We start from the raw sequence: 15894 nt of genomic DNA, 5'->3' as shown, positions 1-15894 counted from the left end.
GGAACTTTTTTTTTTGCATTATATGACCAATCAACAGTCGTTTGCCATGCCCAATTTTTTAATTATATTGTGGCCTCGGTACCAAATTGTGTACCGGGGCCACCACACTACGCAGTCCATACCCTTTTTTGGTGGAATTCTGACCCGTGGAGGGTTTTTTAATTATATTGTGGCCTCGCTACCAAATTGTGTACCGGGGCCACCACACTACGCAGTCAAGATAGATAGATGCGTATCATAGATAAAGTACATTCAGTGGTGTGGGGCAAATTGAAAAATATTCAAAATGCACTGACATTATCAAAAACAAGAGGTTGTCACACGCTAAAACTCCAACATGTATATGATGGAGAGGATGGAGGAGCAGCCGTATGTGCAGTGTAATGCAGACCTGTTGAAGGTTTTTTATATATTTTATTGTGGTGCCCAGTGCCCACTCCTCTACGCAGTCCAGATACATTTATTGGTGCGAATCATAAAAGTTCAGGGTTTTTAATATATATTGTGGTGACCCACTCCTCTACGCAGTCCAGGTACATTTATTGGTGCGAATCATACAAGTTGATGGTTTTCTTATTATATATATTGTGGTGACCCACTCCTCTACGCAGTCCAGAAAGATACCTCGTTGCAACGTTTTGGACTAATAACTATATTGTGAGGTGTTCAGAATACACTGTAAATTAGTGGAAATGCTTGTTATTGAATGTTATTGAGGTTACTAATAGCATAGGAGTGAAAATAAGCCCAAAAACTTGATTTTTAAACTTTTTATGTTTTTTCCAAAAAAAATCCGAATCCAAAACCTTAAATCCGAACCGAGACCTTTCGTCAAGTGTTTTGCGAGACAAATCCGAACCCCAAAAATAATGAAAATCCGGATCCAAAACACAAAACACGAGACCTCAAAAGTCGCCGGTGCACATCCCTAGTCTAATCTGAGAAGTTCTTTTGACATAAATACGGAGAGCCCTAACCACATCTAACTTTTCCATAGATTGTTGATCAGAATGGGAAGTAGATGAAAAGACCGGAACTACAATTTCCTGGTTCAAATGGAAAGCCGACACTAGTTTTGGAACAAAGGAAGGGAGTGTTCTCAATACCGCTCTGTCATCGTGAAAAACCAGATATGGTTCCCGGCAAGACAGAGCTCCCAATTCCGACACCCTATGTGCCGATGCAATTGCCAAAAGAAAGATGACCTTCCAGGTCAATCACCTAAAATCTGCCACCAGTAAAGGCTCAAAGGGAGGCCCTTTAAGCATATCCAGTACCAGGTTAAGATCCCATGGTGCTGTAGGCGGAACATAGGGAGGCTGAATATGTAAGAATCCCTGAAGAAAAGTCTTGATGTCTGGCAAATCCACTAACTTCAGGTGAAAGAAAACTGAAAGTGCTGATACCTGAACTCTTAAGGAACCTAAATGGAGCCCTGCTTCCAGGCCATCCTGAAGAAAGGCCAATAAGCAAAGGAGGCGAAAAGAAGACGTGTGACAGGACTTATTTTCGCACCATCTGATATAGGCTCGCCAAATACGATGATAGATGCGAGCCGAAACCGGCTTTAGAGCTTGCAGCATAGTGTTCACTACACTGGGGGAGAAACCCCTAGCCCCCCAGAGGCTGGCTTCAACACCCATGCCGTTAATCTGAGCTGAGGTAAATTCTGGTGACGAAAGGGACCTTGAAGAAGGTCATCTCGTGACGGAAGACGATATCCTTGTCCTTCTGCCATGGAGATTATGTCCGCGTATCACACTCGACGTGGCCATGAGGGAGCTATTAGAAATACCGGCAGACCGCCTTGCCTCACTCGCCTGAGCATGCGAGGAAGCATGGGAATCAGGGAAAACAGGTATCCCAACCTGAATTCCCATGACATGGTCATGACGTCCACCGCTACCGCTAAGGGGTCTCTTGCCCTTGCGCAAAACCTGTGAACTTTTTTTTGTTGTGTCTTGAGGCCATGAGATCTTTATCCGGAAGACGCCACCTCTGAACTACTGAAATACTTCCGGATGGAGAGACCACTCCCCCGGCATCATTTGATTTCGACTTAGGTAGTCGGCCTCCCAATTCTTTATTCCCGGAATGAACACTGCCGAGATTGCTGGAACATACTGTTCTGCCCAAGCAAAAATCTGAGCTGCAATTCGCATTGCAGCTGCACTCCTGGTTCCTCCCTGCCTGGTTCCTCCCTGCCTGTTGACATATACCACAGCGGTGGCATTGTCGGACTGAACTCTGACTGGGTAGCCCTGAAGGAGGGTCTGGGCCCCCTGAAGAGCTAAAAGAATTGCCTTCAACTCCAACGTGTTGATTGATAAGGCTGATTCCTGAACAGACCAAAGTCCCTGGAGCCGGAGGCGCAGGATTACCGCCCCCCAACCTCTCAGGCTGGCATCTGTTGTGGCTATGATCCATGACCATGGAGCGAAAGACCTGCCCACCGACATGTGATCCTGATTCAGCCAACACTGGAGTCATTCTCTCGCCCACGGAGACAGCGAGATTCTCTGGAGATCCAAACGTAGGTGGGATCCTGACCATTTTGTTAACAGATCCCACTGGAAGCATCGAGAATGAGCCCGACCGAAAGGGATCGTTTTGAAGGAGGCCACCATCTTCCCAAGCAGCCGCATGCACAAATGAATTGAGGGATTGGGAGAGGACAAGACCTGCTAGGAAGACCATGCGTTGGCACGGAACCACCTGGGATTTCTTTAAGTTTATCAGCCACCCATGGCTCTCGAGAACCGCTATAGTGAGTGATAAGTGCTGACGTAAGCAAATCTCTGAGGAGGATTTGATGAGTAGATAGTCTAAATAAGGAACGACCTGAACTCCCTTTAGGTGAAGACACGCTGCCATCACCGACATGATCTTTGTGAAGACCCTTGGAGCTGTGGAGAGGCCGAAGGGAAGAGCCGAAACTGATAGTGGGAATTCTCCACTGTGAACCTCAGGAGAGACTGATGATTTCTCCAAATGGGAGGTATGCGTCCTTTATGTCTATGGACGCCATAAAGTGATCCTTCTCTAGGCCGTTTATCACCGACCTCAGGGACTCCATACGAAATGTGTCCACTTGTAAGTGCACATTGAGGCTCTTTAGGTTTAAAATGGGTCGAAAGGACCCGTCCGGCTTCTTGACCAGAAAAATCTTAAAAAAAAATCCCTTCCTTTTCTGGTTGTCTGGGACCCTGCAAATGACTCTTTGCGAAAGAAGAGAGGCAACACAGGCCTGCATTGCCTGTCTTCTTTGTGGATCTCGGGATAGCGGGGTTACAAAGAAGCGCTGTCGTATCGGCCCCAGCAGATCTATCATGTACCCTCTTGATATAATGCCCCGAATCTTGGGATGACGCTGCCCACTGTTCCTGAAAAGAGACAGACGTCCCCCCACCGGCGCCATCTCTTGGAGAATAGAGTAGCAGTCAGGACGCAGGCTTCTCCTGAGTCTTGGAGGCCTGGCGCCTAGCTGCAAACGAGGACCTGCCTCTGACAGACAAGCCTCGAGAATTCTGTTGTCTACCTTTAAACGACTGTCCCCTGGGCAAGGAGGTTCCCCGAAAGGACTGACGAAAGGAGCTAAACCGTGGGGCCCGGCCTCTACCGGAGAGGACCGGCAAAGAGGTGCTTTTGCCCCCCGTTGCCTGGGAAATCATATTATCTAATTCCGGGCTGAACAGAACTGCTGCTGTAAAAGGAATGGATTCCATGGATTTCTTTGATTCTGAATCCCCTTCCCAGGATTTCAGCCATAACGTTCTTCTAGCTGAAACTGACGCACCTTGAATAGAGGAGGACACAGATGCTGTGCTCTGAGCCGCCTCATTAATGTACCCTGATGTCTCTTTTAAATGTAAAGCTAGGGTGATCAATTCTGAATCCTGTAAGGACTCTGCCAGTTGCTGTGCCCATGCGTCCATGGCTTTAGCAACCCAAACTGAAGCAAAAGTGGGTCTAAAGGAAGAACCCGCTGCTACAAATATAGATTTTAATTGAGATTCCACTCTGCGGTCAGTGGTATCTTGCAGAGTTGCTGAGCCCAGGGCTGGAAGGAGAATGTGTCGGGCCAAACGGGCTACTGGAGTATCTACTTTCTGAATTTCCTCCCAGCGAGCCACGTCCTCCTCCTGTAATGGATACAGGGAAGAGAACCTCTTTGGAACAGAGAACTTTTTATCAGGCTGTTTCCAGGCTCCTTCTGCAATATCTCTGAGTTCTACAGAAGGGGGAAATCGAATAACCTTTCTTTTGGCCTTCTTAAAGAGACTTCTGTTTCTAGGACTAGGATCCTCCATTTCTGGGAGGTCCAACGCCTGCCTCACCGCTAAAACCAAATCATCAATAAACTGATATTTAGTGTTTTCTTCCTGTTCCAAGGATTGGCCCTGGTCAGATTCCAAATTTGATTCTCTTTCCTCTTCTGAAAATCCCTCCGAATCTGAAAGGACCATGAGAGGATTAGCGGATTTTAGCTGGGGGCAGGTTTGGGGATTCAAGTAACTGGTTAAGTCTGTCCAAACCCTTTATAAATGCTGAGGACCATGCCGGTTCTGTGGATACAGGTGGCTGGTCCGTAAGCAAAGAGGAAGGTCCTGCTATAGCCGTTTCAGTAGAAACCGTGGCAGCAGGGAGCCCCACAGGTGTAATAGCGTATTAGTCACAGAGGCTGCCACACTAGATAACAATTGAGTAGATTGGGAGATCATCTGTGCTAAAGAGGAAACCGACTGTGTCAGGGAAACTACCCAGGCCGGTTCCTCCGTCAGTGGGGCTGGAAGGAGCTGGGTTTGTGCAGAGGGGACCTCTCTTTCGCAGACTGAGCAGAGCGCCAACGGGTCTTTCTGCCCATATGGTAATTTAACTTTACATCTGGAACATGTAAAATATTTAGCCATAGAGCCTTTTCCCTTTTCTGACATTTTAAAAGGAAAAGCACACCAAACACACTTAGATAATTTTGAGAGACAGAGTAAACAACAAGTAACCAACTAATCTGTAATAAAAGTTGTACTTGTATGTGTGTAACAGATAAAAAGATATATGTGCAAGTAAGAAAATACAATAATCCTTACTAGCCTCCCTCTTGTAACAACAAAATACAGTTTGTAAATGGTTAAAGAAATGTTTTGGTACTTAGCCAAAAGGGCCACTCAGGGGAGAAGTCCAACAGCAGTGTCCTGGTGCCTGCTCCCTCCAAGATAAGTTCCTTCCCGGGCTTCTTTTGGCGCCAGAAGTCCAGAGTGTACCACTTGTGCTGCAGAGCAGGGGAGCTCTGTGATAGTCCCCCCTCTGCAGCTTTCTGTCTCTCCTCTTTTTTTTTTTTTTTAAAAAGGAACTTTTCCTTATTTCTGGCAGAGTTATGGAGACCCCTTGAAGAGGTCTCCTGCAGCGCTGAATACCCCTGTCACGGGCACTAGGAGTCTTGCCCAGGAATTCACCAGATGACTGGGCTTACCAGAGCGGTGAAGTTAACACAACGGTCCTCTGGTAGCAGGGTGACTAGCGGAACATATAGCACAGCAGATGGAGAGAGGATGCCAAAAGAGAATAGGAAAGTCAGTGACTTGCAGCTATCTTGGTCAATGAGTCAGCGACTAGCTGCTGTTGTAGAAAGGCAGATTTGAACACGGAGATCAGGATGGACGTGAGCAGATGCAGGTAGGTAGCGGGGAAGTCAGTGGTCTGCGTACAGCAAGTTGTACCACTGCTTATGGTGAGAAGACTTGTCCAGGTGCAGCTAGGTAGCGGGGAAATCAGTGGTCTGCATACAGCAAGTTGTACCACTGCTTATGGTGAGAAGACTTGTCCAGGTGCAGCTAGGTAGCGGGGAAGTCTGTGGTCTGCGTACAGCAAGTTGTACCACTGCTTAATAGGTGAGGATGTGTACAGGTGCCGATGAGTGGAGGCATACAAAGGGTAATAGGATGAAGACACTTGAGAGCACAGAGGAACTTGATCCCAACCGATATGCAGTGTATCCAGCAAAGTCTATAACGGTATGTGTGGCGCTGCTGGGTAGAGAGACTTGCTCAGCACAGATATGCAGCGTAACAATAACAGTCTATAGCGGGTATGGATACCGCTGCCGAGAGGAGAAGCTAATCCTAGCAGATATGCATAGTAAACATGGAAAGTCAATAACAAATAGGCATACCGCTATTCAGTAGAACAGTCTGTCCACAGGAAGATGCAGGGACTGCAGAGACGCTGAATGGCAGCAACGGGTATAGGAACCACAGGTGAGTAGAAGCGGTAATCAGAGACCAGCTGAGGACACAGGCAGGAAGCAGGAGACTGTGGCAGGTATGGAAGCCATCGATGAGTAGCACAGGGAATCCACAGGAGACTGAAGACACTAGTAGAACACAGGAGACTGTAGCGGGTATGGAAACCAGCGATGAGTAACACGGGGAATCAGCAGGAAACTGAAGACACTAGTAGAACACAGGAGACTGTAGCAGGTATGGAAACCAGCGATGAGTAACACGGGGAATCAGCAGGAAACTGAAGACACTAGTCGAACACAGGAGACACCTTCAGAGACTCACAGGGAATGAGACTCAAGATCAGGCAATGAGGTAATGAGCACAGGTGCCTTAAATAGGGAGAGTTGCCTGATCAACCAATTAGATTAAAAGCAAAGGTCACAAGAGTTCTTAGGTGCTGCGCATGTGCAGTCGATCAGGATGGCGGACGGCCGCGGTTCAGGACAGGTGCCGGCAGGAAGGCCAGGGAGCCACGCACCAGCACAGAGGCACTCACGGTCCAGTGAGTGACAGTACCCCCCTTTTAAAGGTGGGCACAGAGCACATGGAGCCGGGTTTACCCGGATTCTTGGAATAGAATTTCTTCAGAAGAGCTGGGGCGTTGAGATCATCTGCCCGGATCCACGAACGCTCCTCTGGGCCAAAGCCCTTCCAAAGTACAAGGAAATGAAGAACTCCTTGTGAAATTTTTTCATCTAATATATGAGTGATCTCAAACTCCTCCTCTTGATGAACTTGAACTGGCCGAGGTGCTGAAGGAGGAACAGAGAAACGGTTGATGATAAGAGGCTTGAGTAATGACACATGGAAGGCGTTGGAGATACGAAGGTTCTTAGGTAGTAGAAGTTTGAAACAGACTGGATTTATCACTTGAGTGATCCTATATGGACCAATGAAACGAGGAGCGAACTTCATAGATGGAACCTTCAAGCGAATATTTTTGGTAGAAAGCCATACGCGGTCTCCAATCTTAAGTGGTGGAATAGCCCGCCTCTTTTTATCCACAAAAGACTTGTATCTGGCAGATGTCTTCTTTAAACAGGATTTAACCTGAGACCAGATATCCTTGAAGGTCTGACAAACAGTCTCCACTGCAGGAACTTGGGTGGGAGGGAGGGCAGGAAATTCCGGGAAAGACGGATGGTGACCGTAAACCACAAAGAATGGACTTCTTGAAAATGACTCGTGATACATGTTGTTATGGGCGAATTCAGCCCATGGAAGTAAATCTACCCAGTTGTCTTGGTTGGCTGACGAGTACATCCTTATGAAAGTTTCAAGATCTTGGTTGACTCTCTCGGTCTGTCCGTTTAAATGAGGATGGTAGGAGGATGAGAGTGATAATCGAATACCCAAGGTCTTACAAAGGGCTCGCCAGAATCTGGACACGAATTGCACTCCTCTATCCGAAACAATCTCAGAAGGACATCCATGAATTCGGAAAATCTCTTTGATGAAATAATCAGCCAGAGTAGATGAAGAAGGTAAACCGGTCAAAAGAACGAAATGTGCCATTTTCGAAAATCTATCTACCACTACCCAGATCCCAGATGGTATTACACTTTTTACTCGGAAGATCGGTGACAAAGTCCATACTAATATGGGTCCAAGGTTTGGAAGGAATGGGTAATGGTTGAAGTAATCCCGCCGGTGTTCTGCGGAAAGTTTTAAACTGGGAACATAGCTCACAAGCAGCCACAAAGTCTTTGACATCTTTCCTCATAGAGGGCCACCAGTAGCTTCGAGAAAGGACTTCTAAGGTCTTGCGTTCACCCGAATGTCCAGAAAAACGTGAGGCGTGAAACCAAGACAAAATTTTCCTCCTTAGAGATGGAGGCACGAGGGTTCTCCCAAATGGTAGCACCTTGGTGGACGAAGTGGCCAGAGACACACATTTGGGGTCTAGTATAGAATGGTTAGGACCATCTTCAACGTCTGAGGACGTCACGAATGCCCGAGACAGGGCGTCTGCTTTTTTATTCTTGGAAGCCGGTTTGAAGGTTATAATAAGTTCAAAACGGGAAAAGAAAAGAGACCATCTTGCTTGACGGGGATTCAAACATTGGGCTGACTGTAAATATGACAGGTTTTTGTGGTCCGTAAAAATGGTTACAGGATGACGAGCTCCCTCCAGCAGATATCTCCACTCCTCCAATGCTGCTTTTATGGCCAACAACTCCTTGTCCCCGATGGTATAATTCCTCTCCGCGGGTAGAAGACCTCGGGAATAGAAGGCGAAAGGATGGAATTTTTGTTGCTCCGATCTTTGGGATAATATGGCCCCTAGGCCAACATTAGAGGCGTCTACCTCTAGGAAGGAGGGAAGCGTCACGTCAGGCTGTCGAAGAACAGTAGCGGAAGAGAAGGACTCCTTGAGAGACTGGAAAGCTTGAAGAGCCTCAGAGGACCATTGTTTATTGTTAGCCCCCTTGCGGGTCAGGGACACTATAGGAGAGGCAATGGACGAAAAACCTTGAATGAAGCGTCTGTAATAATTCGCAAAACCTAAAAAACGTTGGATTGCTCGGAGAGTAGTTGGCTGGGGCCAACGTAATACAGCGTTCACCTTCTCTGGATCCATCTTGAGACCAACTCCGGACTTGATCCGGATTAAATTATAGGCACCTCGAAGATCCAACTTGGTAAAGATCCGGGCTCCCTTAATGCGATCGAAGAGCTCGGTAATTAACGGAATAGGATACCGATTTTTGATGGTAATGGCATTGAGTCCACGAAAATCTATACAGGGACGTAGTGATCCATCTTTCTTCTTCACGAAAAAGAACCCCGCTCCAGCGGGAGAGGTAGAAGGTCGGATAAATCCTCGCTGGAGATTCTCCTTAATATACTCAGATGTTGCTTGAGTCTCAGGTAATGAAAGTGGATAAACACGGCCCCTAGGAGGACTCTTGCCAGGTTGTAAGTCAATCGGACAATCCCATGCCCGATGAGGAGGAAGGCGTTCTGACCGAACCTTATCGAACACATCCGCAAAGGAAGCATACTGTGGAGGGAGGCCCGGTGGACACGGTGAAATGGAAGACTGCTGTATTTTGAGTGGAACAACTTGAGAGAGACAACGATGACGACATTCGGGACCCCAGGAAGTGACTTGAGGAGTGTTCCAGTCAATCTGAGGGGAATGAAGTTGGAGCCATGGAAGGCCTAGTATGATGGGACTGGTAGTAACAGGAAGGATCAGTAAAGAAATTTTTTCTTGGTGTAAGGCTCCAATTTGAAGAGTCAGTGGAGACGTACTTTGAGTAATGAGACCATTAATTATACGTGATCCATCAATAGCAGTAACAGCAATAGGTACCTTTAAAGAAATTACTGGTAGGGACCATTGATTCACTAGGGAACTAGAGATAAAATTTCCAGCAGCTCCAGAATCTATAAGTGCTTGGGACACAAAGGATTTGGTAGCAAAGGAAACGGTGACATCAAAGGCACAAACTTTCACATTCGTAGAACATGGAGAGGACTCCAGGGACCCTAACCTTACCTCTCCAGAACTGGTTAGGGCCTGGTATTTCCCAACTTCCTAGGACATGAGTTCAGCATGTGAGTAGAGTCAGCGCAATAGATACAGAGTCTATTTTTCACTCTTCGTTCTCTCTCCTCTGATGTTAGTTTAGAGCGACCTACCTCCATAGGTTCTACTGGAGGTGGAGAGTGACGAACTTGGGATACTGAGCGAAGAGGCGCTTTGCAGGAAGTTACTCTCTCGGAATCTCTCTCACGAAACCTCATGTCTACACGATGGCAAAGGGAAATCAAATCATCCAAGGAGGAGGGTAATTCTTGTGAGGTCAGTGCGTCTTTAATTTTATCGGAAAGCCCCTGCCAGAAGGCGACGATCAGTGCCTCAGTGTTCCACTGAAGTTCAGAGGCAAGTATCCGAAATTGAATGACATACTGAGCTACATTCCGAGACCCTTGGCGTAGTCGGAGGATACTGGAAGCTGCAGAGATAACACGACCAGGTTCATCAAAAATACTTCGAAACGTAGAAATAAACATGGCACTATCTTGTAATAAAGGGTCATTTCTTTCCCACAGAAAGGAGGCCCATGCGAGAGCCTGTCCGGAAAACAAAGAGATGAGGTAGGCCACTTTGGAACGATGAGTAGAAAAGTTATGAAGTTGAAGTTCAAAATGAACGGAGCATTGATTAAGAAAGCCCCTACAGGTTTTGGGATCTCCATCATATTTAGAAGGAGTAGGCAGTAGCCACCTGGGATGGCACTGGGGAAGAAGATGGAGGTACTGGAGGATCAACAGTAGCTGCTACATTTTGCTCAGGGATTCCTTGGGAGGCTAAAGCCTGACAATATTGCAACAACTGTTGTTGGCGAACATCTTGTTGTTCGATTCGGGTGACCAGATACTGCAGCATCTCTTTAGCTGTTGGTTCCGATCCTGGGTCTGTCATGGCCTGATCTTACTGTCACGGGCACTAGGAGTCTTGCCCAGGAATTCACCAGATGACTGGGCTTACCAGAGCGGTGAAGTTAACACAACGGTCCTCTGGTAGCAGGGTGACTAGCGGAACATATAGCACAGCAGATGGAGAGAGGATGCCAATAGAGAATAGGAAAGTCAGTGACTTGCAGCTATCTTGGTCAATGAGTCAGCGACTAGCTGCTGTTGTAGAAAGGCAGATTTGAACACGGAGATCAGGATGGATGTGAGCAGATGCAGGAAGGTAGCAGGGAAGTCAGTGGTCTGCGTACAGCAAGTTGTACCACTGCTTATGGTGAGAAGACTTGTCCAGGTGCAGGTAGGTAGCGGGGAAGTCAGTGGTCTGCGTACAGCAAGTTGTACCACTGCTTATGGTGAGAAGACTTGTCCAGGTGCAGGTAGGTAGCGGGGAAGTCAGTGGTCTGCGTACAGCAAGTTGTACCACTGCTTAATAGGTGAGGATGTGTACAGGTGCCGATGAGTGGAGGCATACAAAGGGTAATAGGATGAAGACACTGGAGAGCACAGAGGAACTTGATCCCAACCGATATGCAGTGTATCCAGCAAAGTCTATGACGGTATGTGTGGCGCTGCTGGGTAGAGAGACTTGCTCAGCACAGATATGCAGCGTAACAATAACAGTCTATAGCGGGTATGGATACCGCTGCCGAGAGGAGAAGCTAGTCCTAGCAGATATGCATAGTAACTGTGGAAAGTCAATAACAAATAGGCATACCGCTATTCAGTAGAACAGTCTGTCTACAGGAAGATGCAGGGACTGCAGAGACGCTGAACGGAAGCAACGGGTATAGGAACCACAGGTAAGTAGAAGCAGTAAACAGAGACCAGCTGAGGACACAGGCAGGAAGCAGGAGACTGTGGCAGGTATGGAAGCCAGCGATGAGTAGCACAGGGAATCCACAGGAGACTGAAGACACTAGTAGAACACAGGAGACTGTAGCGGGTATGGAAACCAGCGATGAGTAACACGGGGAATCAGCAAGAAACTGAAGACACTAGTAGAACACAGGAGACTGTAGCGGGTATGGAAACCAGCGATGAGTAACACGGGGAATCAGCAGGAAACTGAAGACACTAGTAGAACACAGGAGACACCTTCAGAGACTCACAGGGAATGAGACTCAAGATCAGGCAATGAGGTAATGAGCACAGGTGCCTTAAATAGGGAGAGTTGCCTGATCAACCAATTAGATTAAAAGCAAAGGTCACAAGAGTTCTTGGGTGCTGCGCATGCGCAGTCCATCAGGATGGCGGACGGCCGCGGTTCAGGACAGGTGCCGGCAGGAAGGCCAGGGAGCCACGCACCAGCGCAGAGGCACTCACGGTCCGGTGAGTGACAACCCCGATGCCCCCTCCTATTTTGGGGGGATCTTGGTATGGCCCCCGACTCTCCTCCTTCTTCTGTGCACCTCCGCGGACCGATGGCGTCATCATGGCCGCCGGCGAGGTAATGCGATAAGCGGCGCTCTGTGCCTATAATGGCAGTGCCGGTTATCGTTGGAGCCTCCAAGAGTGACAGCGGTCCGGGAGACCACTTGTCACTCTGTTCTGTGACCGCTAATCCTCTGCCATTGAGAGCAGTCTGCTCCCTCTGACCGCTCACCGCTGCCCAGTTTCTGTGAGTGTGTTCTCTATATATAGAACACACTCCCAGCTCTGCCCTAGTATAACTCTATGTCTAAAAAGAAAAGAAAAATTAAAGTTATTAAAAATAAAGTAAAATAAATCATTAGCTGTTTCTAAACAAGACCAACTCCTTTGGGCACCCAGAAAAAACTGATAGGAAGAGGAAGAGGCAGAGGGATTGTAGAGGGGAGGGGTCTGTCAGCAGTGCTAAAGTTAACTAGCTAGGTGCTAACTCCCGAGCTCCCCTCCACAACCCATGGTAAGCAGTGATCCCCAGACTGGATGAAAGAGAAAAATATAGTGCTATGAATTGTTTCAGGGAGGGGGCCCAAACCAGTATCTTGCCTAGGGCCACATGAGGTCTAAATCCGGCTCTGGTTCTGCACCGTAACATCAGATATTTAGAGGCCTGCACTGTAAAGATAGCAGTCTATGTATTATGTAGACTAGAATCACTAGAATCTACTCTGTATTTTATAGTATTTATTAAATTTGTTTCTATATTGGATATCGGTCAAGTTGCTCTGTATTGTATAATGGTGTGACTGGATCACTTATAAATAACTTATGGTATAAATTTATGTAGAGGAAATAGCGCATGGCGCTTATTTATATAATTGCAAATGTACTTATTTTTGATATTGTGTATATTTTGGTAAAGGAAGTATCTTTACTTCTGAGACCAGGGGAGGAAATTCATTTTTGTTTTAACTTTGGTAGAAGAAATGCATTGTTTCTGAGGTACATATCCGATGCAATAAGCATTTGTTTAGGAAGTCTTTTGTGTATTTTGGTGTAGGGAAATTGCTTGTTTGGGGTTTTGTAACTTTTTATTGGGAATTCTCAAGTTAGCAATAGAGTGGAGGGAATGTGTATTCTGCAACTATCTGAAGGACCCATGTTAATTTCATGTTAATTAGACCTTTTGATGTCTGAGGGTCCAACACCTGAATGCACAGGAAGGTTTAATTAGACTTGTTGTTAGAGTTCCTCTGTGTCTAAAACAAGATTCAGGAAATCACAGCAAGTTTTAGGATATCACAGATAAGTGTAAATATTGTTAGCTTTGCATTGCATGTAAATCCATGTTTAGATAAACATATTGCATCCTGATACTAAAAATAGCTCAAACCTCAGGGGGCTGGCTTACCCTGTAAGGCGATGTCCAAAACTGTATAAAAAAGTACTGTTTTGTATTGAAAATTGCTCTTCTTGTTTCGTCTGACTTGCTCACTGGCACCTTCAACCAGTGTGAGCAAATAAACATCAATTGCTTCAAAGACCTGCTTGGAAACTTCTCTATCCCTGTGACCTACAGATTAGACCCAACTCTAATCTGTTCCCGGCTGTTCTGATGTTTGGACCCAGCTTTCTGGTACTACCGCTCTGCCCACTACCCAGCAGCTCTGGCCAGTGTGATAAGCCAGGGGGGGATACATCCACAGAAACCGTGATCCATAGGAAGAGGTCAAGGGTACTAGCTCAGGTACACCAGTAACGGGGTACATTAACAGCTTCAGTTACCCAGAAGAAACTCGGTAGTGGATGCCGGTAAGGAGTCCAGTGGTGGCAGCATTTCTAAGCCACTCCTACTGCGGTTAGAGGGTGCATTTGGGATACTGAAAGGGAACGGTGGCAATGTAAGCCCAGCCGATTCCCATCAACAACAGACAAGGTGGCATAGGTGGTCCATCCTGTCTCAAATGGTAAATTGCCCATTAGGATGCTTTGCGTATTCTAAATCTGTCATTAAAATGCTCTCTGTATTGTATACAAATCACTAGAATGTGTTATGGCCACCAGTGTGTCATAAAGTTACTAGCAGCCACCTTTACTGTAGAGACTGGTTATGCTCACAGGTACTCGGATGCCCCCAGATGTTATACTCAGTGTAGTACAAGTTTATGGTCACACAGCAGCACTAAGGAGTGGGAGGTAATACATGGAGTAGGGACAGGCCAGAGGTCTGCGGACTGGAACAGAGATGGTAATGTCCGACTGGCCTAACAGAGCAAAGGCGGAGACGTCAGATACAAGCAGGGTCAGGGCCACAGGCAACAATGCAAATCCAGGTAACAGGCAGAAGGTCAAGGCAACAAGCAATGCTTCAAAGTCCAGGTAACATGCAGAAGGTAAGGGCCACTAGTGATGGTTCAGAGTCCAAGTAACAGACAGAAGGTCAGGGCAACTAGCGATGGTTCAGAGTCCAGGTAACAGGCAGAGGTCACACACAAAAATTAATCCAAAGGTTAACACCAAACACAGCACAGGAGCAGGTCAGCAAACTAGTAACAGAACGCTATAACCGGCAGGGAGGCTCAGCCCTCCCTGCCTTAAATACAGAAGATAGCCAATCAGGGCTTTGCCCTGAAATCTTCCCCAGGCACAGTTTAATTAATTAATTGGATGTTAAATTAGCCCGCAGGCTGTAGGTGTCCCTGCACATGTGCTTGCTGTCATGTGTTGCCGGGGCGTGCTCATCTGAGAAACCTACAATCACCTGGTTGCAAAACTATGCACTCCTCTATACTAATACATTGTGGAAGTACCTTGTTTTTATTACAGCAGTGAGGCTTTTTGAATAAGTCTCTACAGACTTCACACACTTGGCAATTCTATTATACTCTTCCCTGCAAAAAAGTTCAAGGTCCATCCATTGTAAGGGGGTCTCTTATGACCTCTTTAGGTCAATCTACAATTTTTCAATGGGATTGAGGTCTGGGCTCTGATTGGGACATTACATTTTCTCAAGCCATTTCTGGGTTGGCTTGGATGTGTGCTTTGGATTGTTATCATGTTGGAATGTGAAATTCATCTTCATCTTCAGCATTCTAACAGAGGCCAGCAGGTTTCATGCAAAAATATATTGATATTTGGAGTTATTCATTATACCCTAAATGCTGATCTACCCCATGTCGTGGCTGAAGAGAAGCAGCCCCAAAAGCATGATGCTGCATCACTGTGCTCCACAGTAGGTATCGTGTTCTTTAGGTGATGAGCTGCGTTGACTTTATTCTAAAAAAATATGTTTGGCGCAAAGGCTTAAAAGTTCAATCTTTGTCTCATCAGACCATAAGACCTGTCCCACGTGGTTTTGGGTGATTGAATGTATTTGTTTGAAAAATTTAGAAGGTCTTGGATGCTTTTATTTGTGAGAAATGGCTTTCGACCAGCCACCCTTTCACAGAGCCTAGGTATGTGTGAATACGGGAGATTGTTGTCACATGCAGGGAGTTACCAGTTTCTGCCTGAAATTCCTGCAGCTCTTTTAATGTTGCCATTGGCCTGTTGGTAGCCTCCCTGATTTCTCTTTGTCTTCTCATCAGCTTTGATGGGATGTCCTGATCTTGGCAGTGTCACTTTTGTGCCACATTTCCTCCACTTACTTATGATAGTTCCATGGTACATGTAATGCCTTTTAAATTCTTTTATATCCCTCCCCTGATGGTACATTTCAACAATAAGATCCCATAGACCTTTAAAAGCTCCTTTGTGGACCATG

At 46.5% G+C, this 15894-nt stretch overlaps 1 long non-coding RNA gene across 1 annotated transcript in view; it reads left to right on the top strand.

The window, feature by feature from the left end:
* Nucleotides 1-15894, top strand: part of LOC142143738 (uncharacterized) — a 713023-nt gene that overhangs the window by 377383 nt on the left and 319746 nt on the right. The window lies entirely within an intron of this gene.

The sequence above is a fragment of the Mixophyes fleayi genome, chromosome 3, assembly GCF_038048845.1.
Source record: "Mixophyes fleayi isolate aMixFle1 chromosome 3, aMixFle1.hap1, whole genome shotgun sequence".
In the NCBI taxonomy this organism is placed as follows: Eukaryota; Metazoa; Chordata; class Amphibia; order Anura; family Limnodynastidae; genus Mixophyes; species Mixophyes fleayi.
Note: the sequence above shows the minus strand (reverse complement) of the source record. Positions and strands in the feature narration are given on the sequence as shown.